The 14,415-nt window shown below is 37.9% G+C and overlaps 1 protein-coding gene across 8 annotated transcripts in view; it reads right to left on the bottom strand.

Moving 5' to 3' along the window:
* TCF12 (transcription factor 12) overlaps positions 1-14,415 on the bottom strand; it is a 173,996-nt gene that overhangs the window by 74,437 nt on the left and 85,144 nt on the right. The window lies entirely within an intron of this gene.

Raw genomic sequence — 14,415 nt, 5'->3', positions numbered from 1 at the left:
ACTCAGTGTGAAAGTTTTCCAGTAGGGCTCAGAAGTTTATCAATCAACACTTTTTAAAAAAATCTTGAATAGAAGGTCTCTGCTGAACAATGTCAAGAATCAGAGAGTCAACAAGCATGTGCATAACAGGAAACACCAAGTGCACGTGCCTGACCTAATTATGACACAGCTGGAACTAAGGAACATGCCATAACACCACTCAGAGTCTTATCTAAAGGTAAGCATTAATAAACCATGATACCTCTTCTATTTGAAAATGAATATCATCTTGCCCAACTAGGCATTCCCTTTTCTAAACAATGCATGTGACAACTAGTCCTCATAAGAAGAAAAAGTAGCCTTTTTTACACATTCCCATTTCAGTAATAAATAGCTCCATGTTATTGCAATTGCACTTCTAGAATAGGACTTCCTTTGCTTTTTCTGATTTTCTCTCTTACTACTAAAAATTCTTAAATGTCATTTCATGAGAGGAAAAACTGAAGTATGCTTATTGTTCATTTAGAAAGTGCATCTTGTGTAAGCAGAGAGGAAGAGGAAGTCTGAATCTCTTGGAACAACATCTCTGCAAGATTATCATCTTGATAACTACATGCAGTCTGGTCAACAATAGTTTGCTTGAAAAATGGCAGCTCTGCTGTAACAAAGGGAGGAAAAAAGTTAACATTTTTCTGCTGAAGCAATTTGCCTCTAACAACTATCGAGCACCAAGCAAATAAAATACCTAGCATGCAAAATTACATGAAGTAGGATGAATCATGCTGTTCCTATTAAACCAGACTCAGCATTTTCTTTCCAGAAAATGAGAATCTTATACCACATGATAAACAACTTCAACTGAAGTATGCAGTATTCCAGGCAGGCTTTAAAACAAATATTTGTACAAGAGTCAATTACAGAGGCTAGAAAAATTATTATTTAAATTATGGTTTGTGTAGCAAGCAAGAAATTGTTAGATAAGAATGCATAAAATCATGTTATTTAAATGTTATCACTTTAAAAGTTTGGCAAGTTCATACTAAAGGAAAAAAGCTGACTAGAATAGCCCAATCTATACTAAATTTTGTTCTAAGAAATGATCGAGAAAGGCCAAGGCTGCCTGATGCTGCACTGCCTAAATATTTATCAGGAATTAGAGCTGGAGCAAATTAACATTTAACTTGTGTTCAAATGGCTAAACTTTTCAATGAAGGGTTTGGAAAGCGACCTAGGATCAAGTACAAGATAGTGCCTTTCGTAGAGACAGTCTCCCAAACACATTCCCAGTGCAAACACTTAGATATGACTCTCAGAACTGCAACAGTGTCACAGAGTTAAAGGTACACATTTTTAAACAGCAACAACAAAAATCAACAGGCACACACTACAGAACCACACATTGAGCCCACAGTCAGGCCCTGTTCTGGGTTGTCTCCCATCCCGCAGAAGGGCCAACAGGGTGCAGTTCCCACAGGACATTCGCATAGCAGAGAGAGAAGGTGAGCTGTCCTGGGCACCGCTGGAGCACATCTGTTGCACTGTTCATGAGAGAAGAGGAAGGAGAGTCCATCAACAGCCCCTGAAGCTTCACTGATGCTGCACTGAAAAGGTTTCCCAGCACCCTGCTGCCTGGCAGTATCACAGGATGGTTTCACTATCAACACAGTGGAAAAGTGGAAGAGTATTGACTACAAATTGCCTGTTGTCATTTCAACATGCTTCAGTTGCACCAGCCTAGGCACAATGCTATTCTCACTATTTAAAGCTTTGTAAGCAAGTGTCACAGGCGGTGTTTACTTATCAATAGAAAGAGAAAATACTTGGCAACTACCCCATGGAGTGAGTCAAGTACTTGAAAGGTGGGGACCCTCCAGTTTAAGATGACACTTCCTCACTGGTTTAACAAACAGGTAGGTCCCGTGCATAATGGCTGATCAGTGCATGGGCAGTGCCTGGCATCCAATTAAGTTCAAACACATAGCCAAATATATCAAAGCAGAATTCCTTTGGTGGTTTTTAGCTTATCAAATACCTTTCTTAATTATTCAAATTCTCTACAGATTGACAGAAAACCATAAAAATGTAGAGGCTACTGTAAAAACCAAACTTACTGGAGTACCTGTGTTTATGAGCATGCAAACTTTAAAAATACAGTGACACTGAAAGCTAAAGCAGACCCAGAAACATCTTGCAGGTCTACCTCACAAGATTTGCTGTTGAGTTCATTACACCCTCTGTCTGAACGTATCCTCTCCATCCTTTCTCAAGAGGGTCTTGTCTCAGTCAGTGCTCACTACACAGATGGCAATAGCACCTTTTTTATTATAGCTGGAAATTCAGAAACATTAATGCTCAGCACTAAGGGAACATGAGGAAACTCACTACAGCACTGAACAGTAATTGGAAGAAGGAGAGGGGTATGCAAAAACACTATTAAATGACAAAATCCTCACTGGGCTTTTATTTGCACAGGTTTGTAAGGTGGCATGTAGACACACCAGGTGGGAAGGTAAAGTAATGCCCAAATGAAATTTATTTCCTCTTCAGATCCTATTTTATTTTCACAAAATATTCATGAGAAGTAAAGCAACTTTGGCCAGTTTTCTCAACCCCAACACTTCCCTGCAGACCTTGCAGTAGGGTTTCCTACACAAGACCACTGTGAATCATCAGCTCCTTGATCACCTTTCTCACATACCTCCCAACTCACATGTTTCAAAAGTTATGTGCTGTCATTTTAGAAGAAAAATCTATGCCTTGCTTACAAAGTAGCATCATGGTAAACTTTTCTTCAAGTTCCATATCAATGGCTCTATATCCTTGAGTTTTGTCTTCCAACGAGATTGGAACTAAGGCAATGGACATTTAAAAGTAATTGAATTGGTTACATACCGAAATCTTAAATCTGCACTGATCAACTCACAAGGCATTTGAATCTTGTAATAACTTGAAATGAGTTTGGCTGTTTGGGCTTTCATCAATAAAAACTTTAATAACCATATCACTACCTAACAGGCTTAAAGCCCAATGACTACAGAGTTAAAAAAAACCCCACAAAGCATTCCGAACCACAAGTATTTCCTAACTTCATAAACTTAAGACCTTGACACATTCTGTACCAATTCAAACATTAATAGGCATTTAGTAAATAATTGTTTTTCTCTTGCAATGACTGTCTAAATGTGATATGCTCACAACTTAATATAGCTTTTGAATACCACACAAGGAATTGTATTCCATAATAAATCTATCTGTATAACAGCTGTGCAGCCTAAATACTCTTAACACAGAATGAACTGAAACAGCAAGATGCAAAGTGATAGTGAGCTGAAAACAGCACTACATTAACTCAGTTGAGGACTACTTCAGTGAATGTGCTATAAATGCCTGCCAGTAGTGAAACAGCCTTTTCCCACTGCTTCTAGATAATGCTTGGTTTATGAGGGGATGACAGAACTTAACTGCAAAAAATTACTTCAATTTCTACAGAATTAACCCTTTACAGACTAAAGATCTTTCTATGCATTGCTAAGAATTTCTTTGGTTGGCGATAAGGAAAGCACCAACATTTTTTAATGAAGCAATGTTTCACATCCAGTAGGAATACCATCGTGACCACAGCTGGCAGCTGCTCTGGTTGTTACACATGAAGTATGTCTGCCCTACTTGTACAGAGAATCATCTTTCAGTGAATCTTGAAGCATGCTTTTACAGTTCCTAATCATCATCTCATCACTGATAACACTGTTAACCGGTCACAACAGACAGCCTACCCAAAAGTTAGTTTGAAACAGAACATTGTTGATAGCTTTGAGGATTTTTTTTTTTAAAAGTTATTAAACTGGTGTTGGTAGATTTGCCTAGAAATTATACTGTTTTCTCCCCTTCACATCCAGTAACAAAGTATCCAGCAACAAAGTACATGTCTTTGTTACCCACAGAATATATTCAAATAATTTTTCATATGCAAATCCAATATAACAAGCTGCAAAAGCTATACTGACAGGTGCATACAGATGATGCACGAAAAACATTCAAAAGTAAACATTTTTCTACGACTCTAAATATCACTTTCCAACTTACTACAAAGTAGAAAGAAAGAACGCCAAGTTTACAGAATAACATCCTTGCTGCCTCCAGTACAGGTCCATTCTTTATTTTTTTAAATTTTGTTGGTGTTAAAAATTCTTATTCAGCAATTTTTCAGTACGGTGAAAAAAATTTAAGTTTGGTAAAAAACACAAAACTAACCCTGCTCCTAGGATTTTGTGTGCTGCCTTCTTCTTAACGGCAAGGCTGACACATGCAGCCATAAAAGCTTCACTACATATCTAGACATTTCCCACAGCACTGGAGGAATCATTTCTTCCTCTTCTACTGCTATAGAGGCCTACTCATTAATAGTGGCTGTCACAGTTTTAATATCTGTCTTATACCTACAAACTTATCTCTAGTATTTTAAAGGTACATAATACACACATGTATATATTGTGAATACATATAAAAGTATTACACACATTTTTCCTTATAACACTTGTGACCAAAACTCATGGAAATGGAGATCTGAAGCAACACAATTTGAAGAAAGTGCTTAAAACAAATGACCTCCTATTCTCTTCACAACAATTCGTTTAAGTATTATTGGCTAAAGTGTGCCAAGCACGCTGCTGGCTACACTGAGGATGCCTAACAAGCCAGTGCCAACAAGTGCAGCTGCTGGACTTGCAGCACCCTCCTTCTGTTCATCCCAAGCCAAATTACTCACTCAGCTATGAACAATGAAGCAGCAACACAGGAAAATGCCAAGTGCAAGTGAGATTAGTGATAAACTACAGGATCCCTATAGAGGTCAGTGATTAGCAGGTTCCCAGTCGTAATCACTTTCCTAACCTAGCCTTTATCTCATCATATCCTCCATCTTAGCTCAGTCATCTTCTGACTGCAAACAGCTTCCCAATCAATAACCTTTGAAGCCTTGCAAATTCCTCCACAGTCTTACCTTTTAATAAAGCAGTCAAACCTACATAATATGAATTGTCTACAAACTCCTAATACAGATTTTGAACCTTAAGATTAGTAACTAATTCGTACATAACACAATCATGTTACTGGAAGATTTTGTAATAAAGTAACAGAAGAAAAAATACCAACATATTTAACAAGGTGATGATAATGCAGTCCATACAGATAACCACAAGAATGTTGGCCTATGTGTTCTTGAAGGATGGATAAGGAAATGGTATGTATAGACTGTGAGCCGCGGAAAAAAAATACTTTTTTTTTTTTTCTTCCCATATTGTGACATCTTCTAAAACCAATTTTCCCAGATGGGAGAGAAAAGGTTTAGCAAAGCTTGGTTTTAATATTACAGATTTGTCCCCTACTCCTTTCTTTGCTCAAAATTTTGAAAGACCATGATCTCTCAGAACAACCCTAATAATCTGCAAGAAGTAAAAGATTATTATTTTGAGTGAGATTTATGGGATTTAACTGCCCAGTCTCGGGTCTGCCACAACTCTCCTAGAATTCTCTACATCATAAATTCTCATTTGTAAGATAGCATTATACTTCTGTTGTCCAGTCCTATTACTTATTTTTCTTATTTGGAGCAAGAACTGTTTTTCACATCTAAATGATCCAAAATGTGGAAATTCTGAAGGTGGAATTACCTGGAATCAGCTTCTCATTATAACTGTTGCATTTTAGGAACAGTGCTTTAGACAGCAAATACTTAATTATTGCTTTTCTTGACATTTGGACAGGATCATCTGGAAAAAAACATTTTATTTCATTGTGCTTTCCGAAGACTTGAAAAGTTCAGAAGTTTTTGATACTTATAGTTGTGTGAACATTTGTAGATGTCTATCAGTGTAAGAATTCTACTGATCGAACTGACCGGGCAATAAATCTCAGAGTACATTTATTAAGAAGTTAAACACAGAAGTCAAGGGATTTCTTACAGCTTCTCTAACACAGTATTTTAAAAATAATGTCAGTGTGTGAAGTGGTATTAAAGAACCTGCCTCCCAAAGACAAGCCTTTGACACTTTCATCCCATTGATTTGTAAGTACTTCTAAGAAAAGACGGAATATTTTGTCAGTTTGCAGAGCACTGCACAGATCTTGTGCCATAAAAACAATTTATTAATGCTCTTATGTACTTCAAATACACAGGAGGTAAGGGTGGACTAAATTCCACATTATATTTGGATTGACCCCATGAACTTGTAATTTATATGCTCATGTCAAACTGAGAACATTTCTATCCCATCAGTGGCTGATCCATGAAGGGTCCTTCCTCAGTACTATTCCTGTCCCTTCACTTACCAGGCTTATACTGTGCTAAATAACAAATCAGATGTTTGCAAGGCTAAAAGGGACTGAAGTCTCTGGCAAGAAGATGCACATGAGTAACATGAGTAAGGCAAGGGGAAAAGAGGGAGTACAAACCTCTCAAATGAAGAAAGAACTTTCTTCTCCTCCCCCAAGAATATGTGGGCAAGTATCTGTGAACCAAATAATTCTTGAATAGCTGTTTAGTATATTTAGTTTCAATTCTCCACTACTCTGTCTACCCTAGGCTAACTTTACCATAATGTTACTGCTCTATTAACCCATTAATGTGTGCTATGCATAGATAGAACATCCAGTGGGGGAAACACACTAAGAATAGCTATACCAGAAATATACTACAGCGAGGGAAATCAGGGGTGTACAATACCCACAAGACAATAACCAAATTGACTATGCATATGAATACACACACATTCCACACAGGTGACAAGAAGGCATTTTATCACGTGCATTTACACACCTCACCTATCCACCCCATGTATTTCTAGAGTATCCAAGTGTCTTCACTTTGTCTATTAAAATATTTCTCCCTTTGCCATCTTCTTCATCTCATCTGTGGCAGGTGCACCCACCCAATGAAAATAGGGCTTCTTGGCTGGTGAATGTAGCAGCTCCTGATTGCCTTTGCTCTCGGGGCTTCACGGTAGTTGGGGCCTTTGGCCAATGGGAGCCTCAGTTGACTACAGGTCAGATCCGGCTAGGTATAAGTGGAGTCCCCTGGGTGAGCCGTTTTGAGCTTGTCCCCTGGAGCAGTATGTTTGCTGCGGTTGAGGACTCCCCTCTTGGGTCTGAACGCCGCTCAAGGAAACTTCTTGAGGTTACCTGGGTTGGGACACTGCCCTCAGAATTACCTCATGGTTGAGAGCCCTCACGTGTTAGGTGAGTGATAGTGCATTTTGGGTTACACCCTAGAAAGTGGTGCTTTGTTCTGCACTTTGAGTTGTCCTTAAACCCTAAGGAGTTGTTCTTTGTTCTGCATTTTGGGTTGTAGTTAAACCCTAGGAAGTTGTTCTGTTCTCCTCTTACGGACATTCAAACCTGTAATTGAATAGTTGTGAAGGGCTAGTTAATTGTGTTGACAATAAAATTTAATTTTTGATGGTTGTTTGTTATTTGAGAGCCTCCATAACATCATCCCCAAGGGATTTAGCTAAAATTTTCAAGCAGCTAACAAAGTTGCTACTTACAACTAACTTGAGAAGCATCCCTTGCTCTCCTAGTGTGGAATTTGTTCCAGATCTAAGGACAAAAATTACTCAGCTTCTATCAGTAACTTTGAACATCAAGTACATTCTTAAGCCTAAAGTCAAGAGGATTTTATAATTGGAAATGAATAAAGAATCCATACTTTACAACAAAATGCTACACCTGTTTCCGATTAAAAGATTATTTTGGCGATACTACTTACTACAGATTGCTAAATTACTTTTATACATATATATAAAATTATATAAAAATTAAAAAATAGTTACTTCTGTAGGTATCTACAGCTCCTCTCACCATCCATGATCGATTAATTCCCATTAAATTTGAAAAGGCAGCTTTGTCAGCAAAGGAAGATTCTCCCTCACCCATTCTCTATATAAACACAGGTACAAACACAGCAAGCATTTATAACCATCTATCATTACGCAACTGGCAAACACACACAGTAGTACTCTGTTGTACAGAACTCTGACAGTTATTTGGATGACTTGCATAACCTAATCAAGCTTCACCCTTCACAGGCAATACAGCCATCTCAATCGCATGGAGACAGAAGTTTATAAATCGGGGGTATTCCCAGACTGTGGTCTCCAGACTAGCAGTACCTGCTAGACTGCAAAAAAACCCCCAACAAAACAAAACAAAGAAAACCAAACCCCAAACACCCATTAGATGCGAAAACAGATTTCAGAAGAAAAAAAACCCAACATGTGAAGTGTTTTCCCAGCTTTGCTGCTTCAAGAGAACAATTTCTGCAGGCACCCCAGAACAACCAAATTATCTGTTACAACAGGAGGGGAACTCCTCACAAGAACGTGCCTGAAAGGAGGCATTTACTGTTTGGGGGCTGAAAACTCCTAACTACTCATGAACTATATGGAAGCACACCAAGCCAAAAGAAGGTGGAACAAAGTCTAAACTAATACAAAGCACATAAAATGTTAAGAGCTTAAAATAGGTGCTATTATTTCAGTACCAACCCAGTATTTACAGACTGTCCAAAAATTGAAAGCAGTCCTACCAAGCTCTGAAACACTGACCATACCTGCACAGGAGAACATCACTGTCTTGCAGAAAGGCAAATTGGTATTGCAGCTAAACAGAGAATGAACTTTTAACTATCCACTGAAAAAACACTCAAAAAATACAGATCTCTAAACCATCGCCTCATCTGTAGGCACCCCACAACTCCATACATTTATGAAAACACTGATACCTCACTGCCAAGGCACCTGAAGGATGAATACTGTTTTTAAGTCATATCCAAAAAAAAAAAAAAAAAGACAACAAACAGTTGCAAAGGAAAACATGTGTTTGCAGTTTATTTTGGGAGGTGAGACAAGTGGCGTTCTTGATAGAGAAAGAAAAAAAGTGTTCACAAGAGATCATAAGATTTGCGGGAACATGGCTGAAGAAACGTTAACAATAATATACCAGGTCCAGACATAGTCAAGGTGAACATAAGTCTTGGATTTAAAAACACCAAGGAACATGGTGTGCTGTTCAATGAACTAAAGAATAAAACTTCACATATCAATAAATACTACCTCTCCGCTTGGCTACCCATGCTTTACAGAGGTATCACCATGCTGCTTTAAATGACCTAAAGCAGATAAGGAAAACACTCTTCCTCAGCATGTTAAGAACAAAAGGAATACTCATGGCAATATTGGTAATTATTTTATAGAAATGATAACATGAATAAGAAAGATGAACTATTTTCAACAGTAAGAAAGATGTAAAAGCAATTGCTAACATTCTGCACTTTTGTATCAGCAGGTCTAGATAACTTGACTCCCAAAGGATGAAAAAATATTTTTTTAAATATATACAAACCAAGGAGTTCTCTCAAATATTAACACTATTTTTTACTCATACTCAGGAATTGCAAGATCTCTGGAAGAAAGTTCATTTCGTACAATACTTAAAGTAAGCAAATAGGATTACCCAAATAATTTATTCCTCTGGTAGCAAATCATAAATAATGAAATCACCAAAATGGAATTTTATTATTAAAGGTTTAGATAGGATGCTAGTCAACCTGAATTTGTGGGAAAGGTGTCTTTTTACACAGTAAGCTGGCAGAGTACATTATCAATGTAGCTGATTTTTGTAAGGTACATGCCTTGATACTGTAAAATATTTTGATGAAAAATCTGGATGACTTTCAAAAGAATAATTTAAAGGAATAATCTAATTACTCTTTTAAAATAAACTGTAAACAGAGGATCATCACTGAATACTTTTCAGTGACATCAACATGACCCAAACCTTGCCCCTAGATTTAGGTTTTTTTCTCTTTTTAGGAAAAAAAAAAAAAAATCATCACCTTGACAATCCAAATGTGTTACTGGAAACTCAGAGCTTGTTGTCAGATTGAAACAATTGAAGACAGGCCACTGATCTGGAGCACTGTGAACTGCATGTAAAGCAGCAAGCTGCCTTTTTATTCAGCCAAGTGCAAAAAGATGCCTGCAGGATTGAGACAAGGCCCTACAGCCTCCTGTTCTTTAACTAGATTTATCCTGGGAACTTTCGTGGTCCACCATTATTCTAACCTTTCCTGCTGGCCAGCCTCAGCAGCTCTGTCATAGGCACACCCACCCTTGCAAATCCCACAGGGAATCTTCCCAGGCATTGAAAGGAAACCCCAAACGTCTACCTTTCAGGAACATGGGGTTACAGTGCCTGAAAGCGTTGCAAAATGAAAATCTTCCTTCTAAACCTAAATGGTATAAAGTGTGAAAGTAAAATACATGTGGGTTTTGTATCTTTTTAACTATTTTACCTGCTTGTACTTCAATTCCCTGCACTACAGAATGGGAGCTGTGGAGATTGCATATTATTATAAAAGCCTTTTATACATAAACCAGGATTAATTTCAAATACTCTTTCCCATTTCATATCGAGCCTTTATCTCTGCTGTAAGCTCTCAACTACACATTACTTCTTGATATTAAACAGTCATAAACACTTAAAAAAAGGCTTTTCTTGATCCTGCTCTCTCTTGAGTACTCATCTAAGTCTCAGCATTTCAAGCACCTATTTTACTTCTTGTTCAGTTCCTTTTCAACCTAAATTTATGTTTTTATCAATCTCACTGCATCTATAATTTAGTCATTACCGACTACACAGTGTATATGGAACCTGTCCTGCTTAATATCTTTATCAGCAATCTGGAGGAGAAGATAGAGTACACCCTAAAAAACTTTGCAAAAGACCACAATTTTGGAGATGCAGTTAGCACGCTTGAAGGCAGGGCCACCATTCAGAGGAATGTAGACAATCTAGAGGATTGGGCCAACAGGTACCTGAAAATTCAACCATAACAAATGTGAAGTCCTGCACCCGGGATAGACTAACCCCTTGCAACACTGCAGGTTGGGGACCAAGTCTGCTGAGAAGGACCAGTGGTCGTGAAGGGCAAGCTGCACGTGAGACAACAAGCGGAGGGGAGACTATCCACCTCTACTCTGCACTCATCACACCATATGTAAAATATGGCATACAATTTTGGGTCCCCCAATTAAAAAAAACCCAAACCAACAACAAACAACCCCCCCCCAAAAAACAAACCAACCAAACAAAAACCAACAAACAACCACAAACCACAACAAAACACCACAACACCTCCCCACCCCCAAACAGACAGACAAAAACCAACCAACCAACACTAAGCTAGACAGCAATATGGTCAACAGGAAGATTCCCACCACTTTCACTGGGTATTGAAGGCAGCCTCACAATGTTGCATTCCTTCCTTTCACTGGTATCACATCCATTCCAGAATCTTTGATTCTGAAATCCTGCAACTGGCAATTTTCCCTCCAACTTCCTATCACTCAGGTCAAATCTCTTCTGCTCCTCCAATTTCTTTTCTCAACTTCCTTTGTTTCCACAGCAGGGCAATGACTTTACACTAATCTATTTCTGTATTGGTTTCTCTTCTCATACTTTTTTTTTCCACCAACATCAAAATTTAAGCAAAACAAACAAATTCGAACTTTTCAATTCAACTGAATTAACTCCCTTAATTAATTATTCTTTACATAATGGCTCTACAAAAATGTTCATGCATTTAAAATGCCCACATGCTATTTATTCCATACCATCTTTCCTTCTCTGCCCATGAGAGTATTCTATTGGATACCTGGTCTCTGCAGTAAGTTTTACAATTTTCGCTATGCTGTAAGCAACAGTAAATGATACTGAATGATGACCAAAACTATTCTGCTTTGAGCAAACCATTCGAAGAAAAGTAATAAAAAGGATTAAGACTGCTATTGAAATGTCTTGACCTCTCAATTTTTAGATTAAAAATTGCACAGTAAAGTAAAACATTGAATGATTGTAGGAGTTCCATGCTACAGTTGTATCTTAAAACTCTCACTACTTCTATGCTAATTTAATTCACATGTATATTCTAAGAGAAAAACAAAGTAGTACTGAGGTGATTTAAATCATTGCACTTTTACTTTTAGGGTTATATTCACAAAGTCTATTTTAAGAATTGCTTTGGAAGCAACTGATGTTTTATGCAGTGAACTGCTATTTTCCCAGATGAATAGAATATCCATTCTTTGGCTCACAGTTTCCATGACACTAAAAACAAAACATTCATCGGCACCAACTCAGTGTTTGATGGTAAATGCAGCTGCAGCTCACAACAGCTCGCAGTGTACCTCAGCCTGCCTCAGCTGAACAGAGGCACTGTATTTCCCCAACGCAATTTCATTGTTTTACAGACAAGCCCTTTCTTGCCAGACTGAAACATTTCAAACGCTGCCGGTGTTCTGTCTTGAAATGAAAAGTTATTCAATTCTGCAAGTAATGATACTAATGTGAAGTCTTCCAAATTAGTGAACAAAGTACCAGAAGCAAAACTTTAGTAACAGTAGCATTTGTCCCCACAGTTACGAAGAAATTTTTTGCCAAAGAACTTCAAATTTTGCTCCTTGTTACAATTCCAACTCGCTTAAAGTGAGCTGTTGAAGACAAATATTACAGGAACCATTTTAAAACAGGTAAATGGAGAAAGTCACATAGCACAAGAGACATGGAACAGCACTGAGCTTTCAGTGCTGCTTCTCTCCCAGAAAGGAGCATTAAAGCACACACCTCACTTGAGAATGAAAGATATCATAAGAGACAGTCTTCTGCTTTTGGGGAAGATGCAAGACTCCTATTAGCTAATAATTTAATCCCGCCCCATATTAGCTAGCTTTTCATCTGTTTGAGATTCAGTTTAAGTACATAGTCACTCACCTTTTCACATTGGTCAGCACACCACTGTTACACACACCTAGACTTAATCACATCAGTCTGATTATAAAAGCCACACTGGAAACAGGACCTAAACAATACTCCACATTTATTAGCAGCATTTTTAGGCACCAATTCAGTAAAGCAACTAAGCACATATGTACTTAGAAGTATACAAATGAACTAAATTCAGCAGGGACTGTTCATATAATTTAAACTATACACTTAGGAGAATATTGGTGGACTGCAGACCAATTACAGAGAAATCTGATGAAGAAGGATGCATCATCTCAGTTGGTCTACTCAACGTAGTTTTTAAGAAATTCAGTCAACATTTCTGAAAATCTCAAGAAATATAACATGTCAATAATAACCAATTTGCAACTTAAGGGAAGTGCTATTTTAAAGAAACTAATTTCTTTAAATGACACAGACTGAAATCCATTTCAGGTTTTGCTATAAAAGACAGCAATAATACATGCTCTCCAAGCGAAAAAAACAAAAGTCCTGGCTTACAGCATACACATGTTTAAGGACATCCACATTTAACTACTGAAATATTATGAAAACAACTTTCCAAGAAAAGTTTGAAATGGAGGGGAGTTGGTGGCACATTTTCAGCTCTCTGAGCGTGCTCCTCTTACTTTGTAGCTGTTGCAGCCCCTCCTGCCTCTGCTGTTACCAAGTCCTGCCTGCTCCCCACTCTGCCCAGCGGCTGCTGTGATGAGAGCTCCCCCTCCTGTTTTAATGTACTCTCATCACGCCGAAGATTGAGCTACCCGCATATATAGCAATCAAACATATCTTTGGCGTTCTAAGAAATGTCTGCATCATTACAAAAATAATAAGATTGGAAATATAACCTAAAGGCGCTTCCTTGTACCAAAGTGGAACAAGACTCCCCTTCCAACCAAGTTCCTTTAAAATACAGCTCAATAAAGAAAAACAGTAATCCAAAAACTGCAGCAATATTTATTAATAAATCATTAGCAAAACAAAAATAAGAAATTCATTGCTCTTTATATCCAAACCACTGACTTCAACTTGAGATTTAGCAGACCCTTCAGGATCAAAGAGTGTTACAGCGGCTTACTGTCAGAGGCCAGTGGAATTTGCTTTCAAGCATTACTCTTAATAAATTTCTGTTGATGGCCTTTCTACTGACAACCTACTGGACTTCTGTAACATCCTTACACTAAGCCATTAACAAAACTGCAGCATCAGGGCGCTCCCCACAGGCCACTACAGATTAGGATATCAGAAAAAAGCAAAGCCTGCTTTTGTAGCTTTTCCAGAAGCTGAATAAAAACCAGACAGCACACACACAAAAAAGCTTTCTTATTGCCAATGCAGCACTCACACATTCACAGAATACTATTAACTGGAGTGTAATCTATGTCGCAGGTAGTCATCACCATAACCTAGGAATAACACTCATGTTACTTTGCAAATAGAGTCCTGTGGAAGTTCCTTGGTAAGTCAGTAAATGCTGATACAGGACAGAAATGTTACTTGAAAAAATTTCAATTTTATTAAGTGTCTGCTGAGTTTTTGACTCTTACTTTCCTTCTGAAGCCAAAAACGAGACAAGAAGTCAGAAACTGGTAGAAATAG

The sequence above is a fragment of the Strix uralensis genome, chromosome 11 (assembly GCF_047716275.1).
Source record: "Strix uralensis isolate ZFMK-TIS-50842 chromosome 11, bStrUra1, whole genome shotgun sequence".
In the NCBI taxonomy this organism is placed as follows: domain Eukaryota; kingdom Metazoa; phylum Chordata; class Aves; order Strigiformes; family Strigidae; genus Strix; species Strix uralensis.
This window is presented reverse-complemented; position numbering and strand designations above follow the sequence as displayed.